This window comes from Arachis hypogaea, chromosome 3, assembly GCF_003086295.3.
Source record: "Arachis hypogaea cultivar Tifrunner chromosome 3, arahy.Tifrunner.gnm2.J5K5, whole genome shotgun sequence".
In the NCBI taxonomy this organism is placed as follows: Eukaryota; Viridiplantae; Streptophyta; class Magnoliopsida; order Fabales; family Fabaceae; genus Arachis; species Arachis hypogaea.
Window position 1 is genome coordinate 82671060 of NC_092038.1, and position 13471 is coordinate 82684530.

The following is a 13471-nucleotide window of genomic DNA, read 5'->3' on the forward strand; positions in this document are numbered from 1 at the left end:
GTTTAACTGCTAATTGTTATACTTGATGTAATTGCTCTTGATTGTGTTTGAACCTCATTACTTGTGTTTGTAACTGATTGGCTGGATTGTGATGAATTGGGTGATGATTGAGTTGCCTGGGCTTGAGGCCGTGACTGATTTATATTTGAGGTTTAGTAAAGTATGAAAGATCAAACTGGTTCAGCATAGATTTAAAGAACCTATGCTTGGAACAGATTGGTCATTCATACAGTCTAGAAAAACTTTTAAGATTTTTATAAAAAAAATTAGGTTTAGGATTTTAGATAATTAACTGATGCTTTTAAAAGAAGGTTTTGGATTTTGAATGTTAAACCGTTGATTTTCAAGAGGATTCATAAGGCAAATGAAAATAATTTTCTTTTAAATATCTCTGAACGGAATAAACCATTTGCGCTTTATTCTTTAGTTTCATGATTCTCGACCTCTATTGAGAACATGTGGTTTGGTTCTCACCCCCAAAATTTTTACCCTTTCAGTGTCACAGGTTTGAAGACGCAGTATGAAGCCACAGACGATTAGTAAACTTTAACTATGATTTTGGTTACTTTCATTGAATCCCCTCGTTGTGGTGAAGTTTTTATTTTATACAGAAGGGTAGGTGTTGTATTTGAATTTTATATGATTTCTTATGTATAAGAATTGTTATTAATACTATTTATGTGGTTATTATTATTATTTGTAATGTTTATCCTTAATATATGTCTTTAAAGAACAAAAACAAAATTTTTTGGTATTTTCTTAAAACTGAAACGTGATATCGATATAAAGGCCCAGTAATTAAGTATTTAATACTAGAAAAGGTTACATAATGTTTTTTTTAACAGAAATACCCTAACTTAAGCAAGATATTTTGTTGGGAGGGATGTTACATGCACAGCTTCGATGACGACGATGGTTGCGATCACGACAAAGGAAATAAAGAGCGGATTGGCGGTGGGTGAGGCGGCGAGGCGGTGGGTTAAAGGGGTTAGAGGTTGTGTTCTGGGGATTTAGGGTTTTGTGTATGAAATTAGGAATTTTAGGTAGTTTAGTAATTTTAATAAAATTAGGGTAATAGAGTAATTAAAATCTAATTTTAATCTAATACTAATATTTATAAAAAATACTATTTAATTATCAACTTACAAATTTATTTTCAAATAAATACTCTAATTCAATAATTAGAGATATCAAATTAATTTCTTTTAAAACTTTAAATCATAAATAATAAATTGCTTAATTTGTGTACGAAATCTCTTAAAAATATAATCTTAATTAAATATAATAAATTATAAATAAATTTCTTATTTAAATTTTAAAAATTTGGGGTCTTACAATCCCTTATTGAAATATGGATATATATTGTTGTATACTAAAACTGTTGAGACGCTATGTGGCTGGCAAGAACGATTGGTTAATCCTGCTTGTCGAGGTGGTGGCGGCGGCGTAAGAGCTGTGGTTGATCTCACTTACGTTAAGATGTGAGGTCTGTGGCTGAGAATTCCAATCGCATCCTTTCGGAATCACAAGAGTGTGTCGGGCACTATATCCCTAGACTGTATGTCAGGCACGATATCCCTGGGGTTTCTCATTTATATTCATGACCGAAAGGTAACATTCCCATGGGAATGTGTCGGAGTGGCAGTTGAATCGATAATGTGATATCACAGCCAATAGGACAAGCATTTATCATGTGCATTTTCTATGTGTTTGCTTGCCTTTCTTACTTGCATACTATACCTAATTGTATAACATACTTAATTGCTTCTTCATTTACTTGCTATACAAGATTATTACTTGTGCTTTACTTGTATGCAATTGCTTGTGTTTTCTACTGGGATTGAGGAGGTTCGGTAGGTGGCGGCAATGGGATCTCATGGCAGTTAGGATGGTGAAGGCTGTGGGACAACGGTGTAAATGTTAGCTTAGAAATTCCCTAAGTTAGAATACCCATGTTTCATTATGGTTTTAAAGTTATGGTTTTAAATTTTGTTATGCTTTAAGTTTGAATCCATGCTTGATGTGAAATTCTAAGATTACCTCTGGCGTCCCAAAACTTTATATCTTACATTATTGGGCACTGTTACCATACTGAGGACCTCCGGTTCTCATACCATATTCTGTTGTTATTTTTTAGATGCAGGTCTTAACTCACCTCGGTGAGTTGCGTGATTGTGACAGAGCGGAGGATCTAGTGATATCCCCTTTGTATATTAGATATTTTATTGTAGTTCTCCCTATCTTTTGTATCTTTATTACTTTTGCCTTAGAGGCTTATTTGAGAGACAGGTTGTATGTTGTTTTAACGTTCCAAACTCTGTTATGTCTGTATTATAACTAGTCGGCCTAAACTCCATGGGCTGCGGCTAGTACTCTATGACTATTACACTTATATATCCACATATTCTTGTTATCTTGTATCGTATCTTTTACGCTGTTGGTTTTGTGTGAATGTTTTGCGCTTTTATATCTTTGATTTTGGTCGTAATCTCTTTTATATATATATATATATTAGCCTTAGAACTGTTATGGCACTTAGTTATCCTTTACTTTATGGCTAGAGGTAAGGCTTAGGATAATAGGGTGTTACATATTCAAATTCAAATCCAAATCTAATCTAATCTAAATCCTAACAACCAAATCTTACCTTTCTAGAAAAAATTGTTGCTAACTAATTATATAAATTTTGAATCTTGAATTGAATTTAGAGCTTCCTAGGAGTTGAATTGGTACTTAGCGTTGGCCGTCCTTGGTTGGGAGCTGGGCTGTTTGGGTACCCAGCTTGGCTAAAGGGGCGTTGGGCACCACTCCCTGGAGTTGGCACCCAGTTTGCCTTCTCCTAGGCACAAAGGCACTGGAATGGTTGAGTTGGGGGCTAGGCTTGGGGATAGCACGCTGGGCACCACTTCCTTTCAAATACACTTGTGTTTTCTTCTAAATTTCATCCTAATTTGCTTAATTATATCCTGAAAACACAATCATTCTAACACAATTCCAAACATATAATTAGTCATCACAACTTTATTAAAAACACACAAACTTTGATTTAAATATAAGAAAACTAATTAAATAAAACCTAAAAACAACTAAAGATGCCTAGCCGTAAAGTATCTCTTTTTTTGTGTAGACAAGATTTGTAAGATAGTGAAAAAAAACGTAATTGTCACAATCTATGTCTATACCATAAATAATGTATTTATTTTGTCTCATTTTTTAACATCTTACTTCATGTTTTAGAATGCTCAAATGAGTCATGAAATTATTTATGAAGCTTTCAAGACAATGTCTTCTTGATGAACACTTTTTCAATAACTCATATGATGACGTATATTTAAAAGTCTATTTAAATGAACAATTATTTGAGTGAGTTTAATGTATTACAAGAATAGACTTAAGAATGGTACAAAAGAAACTGCCAAAATAGAAATTTGTTATGTCTCAATGAGGAAAATTGTCTCGCCGAATAAGTAGAGACATGGACAAGAGGAGAGGTCCTTACACAATAGAGATATGCTCCTATGACCTGTGAAATTATAATATAACTCCTGATTCTATTTATACATAAATCTAATATTAAAATTCTAATTATTATTGGTTTTATTAATATAGAATTACAACAATACTACTAAAAAATCTTGATTGACAATACATGAAAAAGTTTACATGTTTAACATGGTTTGGAATTGAAATGCATGGATGGATTTTTTTTTGTACTTTGACTTTTATATCTTCTAGTGATTGAATTATGGATTTTTATCTTTTAAGTTAGACCATATTTGATTATATTGTGTTACCGTTTATTTTTTATATTATTAGATATTTGTCTCTCTGGTGGACGAAATTGTGATCCATATTCTCTTCAAGTTGTTTGTCTTTGTATGAAATCATTATTATGGCACTGGTTGAATTCACAACTCCGTTCAACTAACCAGCAAGTGTACTGGGTCGTCCAAGTAATAAACCTTACGTGAGTAAGGGTCGAATCCACAGAGATTGTTGGTATGAAGCAAGCTATGGTCACCTTGCAAATCTCAGTTAGGCAGATTAAAATAGTTTTATGGGTTTTTGAAAATAGAAATAATGAAAGGGATAGAACACTTATGCAGATTCATTGGTGGGAATTTCAGATAAGCGGATGGAGATGCTGTAGAGCTCTTGGACACCTGCTCTCCTACTCCTTCTACTCAATCCTTCTCACTCCTTTCCATGGCAAGCTTTGTATAGGGGTTCACCATCAACTGTGGCTACTTTCATTCCTCACGGGGAAATAACCTGTGCGGCTGTCACTCGCACAGCTAACCAGTCTGGAGGCATCACCCGTGGCTGATGGCTACATCCCATCCTCGCAGTGAAAACTATGCAACGCACTCTGTCACAGTACGGCTAATCACCGGTTGGTTCCCGCTCCTACTGGAATAGAATCCCTCTTTTGCGTCTGTCACCAACGCCCAGCAGGTTAAAGTTTGAAGCACGTCACGGTCATTCATGATCGGAATCCTACTCGGAACACCACAGACAAGGTTGGACTTTCCGGACTCCCAGGATCCTACTCGGAACACCACAGACAAGGTTGGACTTTCCGGATCCAGATGAATGCCGCCAACTATCTAACTTATACCACGAAGATTCTGTTGGGGAATCTAAGAGATATACATTCAAGCTCTGTTGCATGTAGAACGGACATGGTTGTCAATCACGCGCGTTCATAAGTGAGAATGATAATGATCGTCACTTTCATCATTACATTCATCATGTTCTTGGGCACGAATGAATATCTTGGAATAAGAATAAGAGAGATTTGAATAAAAGATAATAGAATTGCATTAATACTTGAGGTACAGCAGAGCTCCACACCCTTAATCTATGGTGTGCAGAAACTCCACCGTTGAAAATACATAAGTAAAGAGTTCAGGCATGGCCGAATGGCCAGCCCTCTCTAACGTGATCACAGGATCAAAATACAATCCAGGATGTCTAATACAATAGATAAATGTCCTATATATACTAGACTAGCTACTAGGGTTTACATGAGTAAGTAATTGATGCATAAATCCACTTCCGGGGCCCACTTGGTGTGTGCTTGGGCTGAGCTTGATGAATTCACGTGCTAAGGCATATCTTGGCGTTGAACTCTGAGTTATGACGTGTTTTGGGCGTTCAACTCCGGATCATGACGTTTTTCTGGCGTTTAACTCCAGACAGCAGCATGAACTTGGCGTTCAACGCCAAGTTACGTCGTCATTCTTCGAATAAAGTATGGACTATTATATATTGCTGGAAAGCCCTGGATGTCTACTTTCCAACGCCGTTGAGAGCGCGCCAATTGAAGTTCTGTAGCTTCAGAAAATCCATTTCGAGTGCAGGGAGGTCAGATTCCAACAGCATCAGCAGTCCTTTTGTCAGCCTTCTTCAGAGTTTTGCTCAAATCCCTCAATTTCAGTCAGAATTTACCTGAAATCACAGAAAAGCACACAAACTCATAGTAAAGTCCAGAAATGTGAATTTAACATAAAAACTAATGAAAACATCCCTAAAAGTAGCTCAAACTTACTAAAAACTATATGAAAACAATGCCAAAAAGCGTATAAATTATCCGCTCATCACAACACCAAACTTAAATTGTTGCTTGTCCCCAAGCAACTGAAAATCAAATATGATAAAAAGAAGAGAGTATACTATAAAGTCCAAAATATCAATGAATATTAATTTAATTAGATGAGCGGGACTTGTAGCTTTTTGCTTCTGAACAGTTTTGGCATCTCACTTTTTCCTTTGAAGTTTAGAGTGATTGGCTTCTCTAGGAACTTAGAATTTCAGATAGTGTTATTGACTTTCCTAGTTAGGCATGTTGATTCTTGAACACAGCTACTTTATGAGTCTTGGCTGTGGCCCTAAGCACTTTGTCTTCCAGTATTACCACCGGATACACAAATGCCACAGACACATAACTGGGTGAACCTTTTCAGATTGTGACTCAGCTTTGCTAAAGTCCCCAGTTAGTGGTGTCCAGAGCTCTTAAGCACACTCTTTTGCTTTGGATCACGACTTTAACCACTCAGTCTCAAGCTTTTCACTTGGACCTTCATGACACAAGCACATGGTTAGGGACAGCTTGATTTAGCCGCTTAGGCCTGGATTTTATTTCCTTGGGCCCTCCTATCCATTGATGCTCAAAGCCTTGGATCCTTGCTACCCTTGCCTTTTGGTTTTAAGGGCTATTGGCTTTTTCTGCTTGCTTTTTCTTTCTATTTTATATTTTTTTTTCGCCATTTTTTTTCTTTTTTTTTTCACTGCTTTTTCTTGCTTCAAGAATCAATTCATGAATTTTTCAGTTCATCAATAACATTTCTCTTTGTTCATCATTCTTTCAAGAGCCAACAATTTTAACACTCATAAACAACAAGATCAAAAATATGCACTGTTCAAGCATTCATTCAGAAAACAAAAATTATTGCCACCACATCAATATAATTAAATTAAATTCACTAATAATTTCGAAAATTATGTACTTCTTGTTCTTTTGAATTAAAACATTTTTCTTTTAAGAGAGGTGAAAGACTAATGGATTTTATTCATAGCTTTAAGGCATGGTTTACACACTAATGATCATGAAGTAGAAACACAAAAACATAGATAAACATAACACTTAAAAACCGAAAACAGAAAGAAAATAAAGAACAAGGAATGAATCCACCTCTTAGTGGCGTCTTCTTCTTGAAGGACCAATGATGTTCTTTAACTCTTCTATGTCCCTTCCTTGCCTTTGTTGCTCCTCTCTCATAGCTCTTTGATCTTCTCTTATTTCTTGGAGAGTGAGGGCGTGTTCATGGTGTTCCACCCTTAGTTGTTCCACGTTTTGGCTCAAGTCTTCTAAGGAGGTACTGAGTTGCTCCCAATAGTTGTTGGGAGGAAAGTGCATTCCATGAGGCATTTGTTGATGAACTTCCTCATGTTCTCCTTGGGGGCCGTGAGGGACTTCCCTTGTTTGCTCCATCCTTTTCTTGGTGATGGGCTTGTCTTCTTCAATGGAGACATCTCCATCTATGATAACTCCAGCTGAATAACATAGATGGCATATGAGGTGGGGGAAGGCTAGCCGTGCCATGTATGAAGGCTTGTCAGCTATTTTGTAGAGTTCATTGGCTATGACTTCATGAACCTCTACTTCCTCTCCAATCATGATGCTATGAATCATGATTGCCCGATCCACAGTAACTTCAGATCGGTTGCTTGTAGGGATGATGGATCTTTGGATGAACTCCAGCCATCCTCTAGCAACAGGCTTGAGGTCCAGTCTTCTTAGTTGGACTGGTTTGCCTTTGGAGTCTACTCTCCATTGGGCGCCTTCCACACAAATGTCCATTAGGACTTGGTCCAACCTTTGATTGAAGTTGACCCTCCTTGTGTAGGGGCGTTCATCACCTTGCATCATGGGTAGATGAAACGCCAACCTCACATTTTCCGGACTGAAATCTAAGTATTTCCCCCGAACCATTGTGAGATAGTTCTTTGGATTCGGGTTCATACTTTGATCATGGTTCCTAGTGATCCATGCATTAGCATAGAACTCTTGAACCATCAATAATCCGACTTGTTGCATGGGGTTGGTTATGACTTCCCACCCTCTTCTTTGGATCTCATGTCGGATTTCCGGATACTCATTCTTTTTGAGCTTGAAGGGGACCTCAGGGATCACCTTCTTCTTTGCCACAACATCATAGAAGTGGTCTTGGTGGCTCTTGGAGATGAATCTCTCCTTTTCCCATGATTCGGAAGTGGAAGCTTTTGCCTTCCCTTTTCCTTTTCTTGAGGAAACTCCGGTCTTGGGTGCCATTGATGGTGAATGAAAAATAAAAAGCTAGGCTTTTTACCACACCAAACTTAAAATTTGCTCGTCCTCGAGCAAAAAAGAAAAGAAGAGTAGAAGAAGAAGAAGAGAATTTGGGTAGAGAAGGAGAAGAGGGGTTCGGCTATATGAGAGAAGAAGGGGTTATGTTGTGTGAAAATGAAGAAGAAAAGGGAGGTATTTATAGGGAGGGGGGGAGGGTTAGGTTTCGGCCATTTTGGGTGGGAATGGGTGGGAAATTGAATTTGAATGTAATGGGGGTAGGTGGGGTTTATGGGGAAGAGAAGGTTGATGTGAATGGTGCATGGGGTAATTGGGAAGAGAAATTGATGTGATTGGTGAAGGTTTTTGGGAAGGGTGACATTGAGAATGAGATTTGGATTAGGAGAGTGTGAATAGGATTAAAAGAAAAGGTAGGTGGGGATCCTGTGGGGTCCACAGGTCCTGAGGTGGGGATCCTGTGGGGTCCACAGGTCCTGAGGTGAAAAGAAATACCATTCCTTCACCCTATAGGCGTGTAAATTGCCTTCATGCACCATTCTGGCGTTCAAACGCCCATTGGTGCATGTTCTGGGCGTTAAACGCCCATGTGATGCTTGATTCTGGCGTTGAACGCCAGTTTCAAGCTTGTTTCTGGCGTTCAGCGCCAGATTGTCCTCTGCGTGCGCATCCTGGCGTTAAACGCCAGGATGTAGCTTGTTTTGGGCGTTCAGCGCCAGGAAGATGCTCTGTTCTGGCGTTGAACGCCCGCCAGATGCATCTTCTGGGCGTTGAACGCCGGCCCGCGCGTCCTCCAGGGTGAAAAATTTTTTTCTTCTGTTTTTGACTCTGTTTTTAATTTTTTTGATTTTTTTCGTGACTCCTCATGATCATGTACCTAATTAAACATAAAAATAACAAAGAAACAAAATAAAATAAAATTAGATAAATAAAATTGGGTTGCCTTCCAACAAGCGCTTCTTTAATGTCAATAGCTTGACAGTGGCTCTCATGGAGCCACAGAGCAATCAAGTCAATGTTGTCTAGTCCCAACACCAAACTTAGAGTTTGGATATGGGGTTTGAACACCAAACTTAGAGTTTGGTTGTGGCTTCACAACACCAAACTTAGAGTTTGACTGTGTGAGCTCTTCTTGACCTTGAACTGAGAGAAGCTCTTCATGCTTACTCTCTTTTGTCACAGAGGGATTGCCATGTGCTTGAAACACAAGGTATTCTCCATTTAATTGAAGGACTAACTCTCCTCTGTTGACATCTATCACAGCTTCTGCTGTGGCTAGGAAAGGTCTTCCTAGGATGATGCATTCATCATCCTCCTTCCTAGTATCTAGGATTAGGAAATCAGCAGGGATGTAAAAGTCTTCAACTTTCATAAGCACGTCCTCTACTATCCCATGAGCTTGTCTCACTGACTTATCTGCCAATTGCAGTGAGAACAAAGCAGGTTGCACCTCAATGATCCCTAGCTTCTCCATTACAGAGAGTGGCATAAGGTTTATCCCTGACCCAAGATCACACAGAGCTTTTTCAAAGCTCATGGTGCCAATGGTGCAAGGTATCAAGAACTTGCCAGGATCTTGTCTCTTTTGAGGTAGAGTTTCCTGAATCCAAGTATCCAAATCACTAATGAGCAAGGGAGGTTCACTTTCCCAAGTCTCATTACCAAATAGCTTGGCATTCAGTTTCATGATAGCTCCTAGATATTGAGCAACTTGCTCACTAGTCACATCTTCATCCTCTTCAGAGGATGAATAATAGTTAGAGCTCATGAATGGCAGAAGGAGATTTAATGGAATCTCTATGGTCTCTGTATGAGCCTCAGATTCCTCAGGATCCTTATTAGGAAGCTCCTTCTTGCTTGGAGGACGTCCCAGGAGGTCTTCCTCACTGGGATTTTCGTCCTCCTCCTCCTTTGTGCATTCGGCCATGTTGACTAAGTCAATGGCTTTGCACTCTCCTTTTGGATTCTCTTCTGTATTGCTTGGGAGAGTACTGGGAGGAGTTTCAATAACTTTCTTACTCAGCTGGCCTACTTGTGCCTCCAAATTTCTAATGGAGGATCTTGTTTCATTCATGAAACTGAAGGTGGCCTTTGACAGATCAGAGACTATATTAGCTAAATTAGAATTATTTTGTTCAGAGTTCTCTGTCTGTTGCTGAGAAGATGATGGATATGGCTTACTATTATTCAGCCTATTGCGTCCACCATTGTTAAAACCTTGTTGAGGTTTTTGTTGATCCTTCCAGGAGAAATTTGGATGATTTCTCCATGATGGGTTATAGGTATTTCCATATGGTTCACCCAGATAATTAACCTCTGCCATGGCAGGGTTCTCAGGATCATAAGCTTCTTCAGAAGCTACCTCTCTAGTACTGTTGGATGCATGTTGCAATCCATTCAGATTTTGAGAGATCATGTTGACCTGTTGAGTCAACACTTTGTTCTGAGCCAGTATGGCATTCAGAGCATCAATTTCAAGAACTCCCTTCTTCTGAGGGACCCCATTATTCACGGAATTCCTCTCAGAGGTATACATGAACTGGTTGTTTGCAACCATGTCAATGAGTTCTTGAGCCTCTTCAGGCGTTTTCTTCAGGTGAATAGATCCACCTGCAGAATGGTCCAGTGACATTTTCGAAAATTCAGAGAGACCATAATAGAATATATCTAATAGGGTCCATTCTGAAAACATGTCAGATGGACATCTCTTGGTCAGCTGCTTGTATCTTTCCCAAGCTTCATAGAGGGATTCACCATCTTTTTGCTTGAAGGTTTGAACATCCACTCTTAGCTTGCTCAGCTTTTGAGGAGGAAAGAATTTATCCAAGAAGGCAGTGACCAGCTTATCCCAGGAGTCCAGGCTATCCTTAGGTTGTGAATCCAACCATATTCTAGCTCTGTCTCTTACAGCAAAAGGGAAAAGCATGAGTCTGTAGACTTCAGGATTAACTCCATTCGTCTTTACAGTATCACAGACTTGCAAGAATTCAGTTAAGAACTGATAAGGATCTTCAGATGGAAGTCCATAAAACTTGCAGTTTTGTTGCATCAAAGCAACTAGTTGAGGCTTAAGCTCAAAGTTATTGGCTCCAATGGCAGGAATGGAGATGCTTCTTCCATCAAATTTGGATGTTGGCTTTGTGAAGTCACCAAGCATTCTCCTTGCATTATTATTATTATTATTTTCGGCTGCCATCTCCTTCTCTTGTTCGAAAATTTCTGAAAGGTTATTTCTGGATTGTTGTAATTTAGCTTCTCTTAATTTTCTCTTCAGAGTCCTTTCAGGTTCTGGATCAACTTCAACAAGAGTGCCCTTTTCCCTGTTCCTGCTCATATGAAAGAGAAGAAAACAAGAAAAGAAAAAGGAATCCTCTATGTCACAGTATAGAGATTCCCTTATGTTAGTAGAAGAAGAAAGGGGTATAAGAAAGAAGAAGGATGGATTCGGATTTTTGGATGAAGAGAGGTGAAGAGAAGTGTTAGTAATTAAATAATTAAATAGAAGAAGAAAAGAGAAGGAAGATTTCGAAAATAATTTTTGAAAAAGAGGTTAGTAATTTTCGAAAATCAAAGACAAAATATAATTAAAATTAAAATTTAAAACAAAAAGAATTTTTGAAAAAGAGAAGGAGAATTTTCGAAATTTAGAGAAGGATAGGTAGTTAGGTGGTTTTGAAAAAGATAAGAAACAAACAAAAAGTTAGTTAATTGATTGAAAAAAGATTTGAAATCAAATTTTGAAAAAGATAAGAAGATAAGAAGTTAGATAAGATATTTTGAAATCAAATTTTGAAAAAGATAAGACAAAAGATAAAAAGATATATTTGAAAAAGATATTTGAAAAAAAAAAGATTTAATTTTAAAAATTACTTAACTAACAAGAAACTACAAGATAAGATTCTAGAATTTAAAGATTGAACCTTTCTTAACAAGAAAGTAACAAACTTCAAATTTTTGAACCAATCACATTAATTGTTAGCTAATTTTCGAAAATTTGATAAAAAGATAAGAAAAAGATTTTGAAAATATTTTGAAAAATATTTTTGAAATTTTCGAAAATGCTAAAAAAAATGAAAAAGATATGATTTTTGAAAAAGATTTTGAAAAGATAAGATTTTTAAAATTGAAATTTTGACTTGACTTGTAAGAAACAACTAATTTTTAAAAATTTTTGACCAAGTCAACCCAAAATTTCGAAATTTTAGAGGAAAATAAGGAAAAGATATTTTTGATTTTTAAATATTGAATGAAAAACACAAAAATGACCCAAAACATGAAAATTTTGGATCAAGACACAAGATGCATGCAAGAATGCTATGAATGTCAAGATGAACACCAAGAACACTATGAAGATCATGATGAACATCAAGAACATAATTTTGAAAAATTTTTGATGCAAAGAAAACATGCAAGACACCAAACTTAGAAATCTTTAATGCATGAAAATTATGAATGCAAAAATGCACATGAAAAACAACAAAAGACACAAAACAAGAAATCATCAAGATCAAACAAGAGGACTTGTCAAGAACAACTTGAAGATCATGAAGAACACTATGAATGCATGAATTTTCGAAAACAATGCAAGAAAAATTTTAAAAGCATGCAATTGACACCAAACTTAAAAATTAACACAAGACTCAAACAAGAAACACAAAATATTTTTTATTTTTATGATTTTCTAATTTTTTTGTATTTTTATTGATTTTTTTCGAAAAACATTTTTGGAAAAACGAAAAATAAAAGAAAAATTTTGAAAAAGATTTTTGAAAAGAAAATTACCTAATCTGAGCAACAAGATGAACCGTCAGTTGTCCATACTCGAACAATCCCCGGCAACGGCGCCAAAAACTTGGTGGACGAAATTGTGATCCATATTCTCTTCAAGTTGTTTGTCTTTGTATGAAATCATTATTATGGCACTGGTTGAATTCACAACTCCGTTCAACTAACCAGCAAGTGTACTGGGTCGTCCAAGTAATAAACCTTACGTGAGTAAGGGTCGAATCCACAGAGATTGTTGGTATGAAGCAAGCTATGGTCACCTTGCAAATCTCAGTTAGGCAGATTAAAATAGTTTTATGGGTTTTTGAAAATAGAAATAATGAAAGGGATAGAACACTTATGCAGATTCATTGGTGGGAATTTCAGATAAGCGGATGGAGATGCTGTAGAGCTCTTGGACACCTGCTCTCCTACTCCTTCTACTCAATCCTTCTCACTCCTTTCCATGGCAAGCTTTGTATAGGGGTTCACCATCAACTGTGGCTACTTTCATTCCTCACGGGGAAATAACCTGTGCGGCTGTCACTCGCACAGCTAACCAGTCTGGAGGCATCACCCGTGGCTGATGGCTACATCCCATCCTCGCAGTGAAAACTATGCAACGCACTCTGTCACAGTACGGCTAATCACCGGTTGGTTCCCGCTCCTACTGGAATAGAATCCCTCTTTTGCGTCTGTCACCAACGCCCAGCAGGTTAAAGTTTGAAGCACGTCACGGTCATTCATGATCGGAATCCTACTCGGAACACCACAGACAAGGTTGGACTTTCCGGACTCCCAGGATCCTACTCGGAACACCACAGACAAGGTTGGACTTTTCGGATCCAGATGAATGCCGCC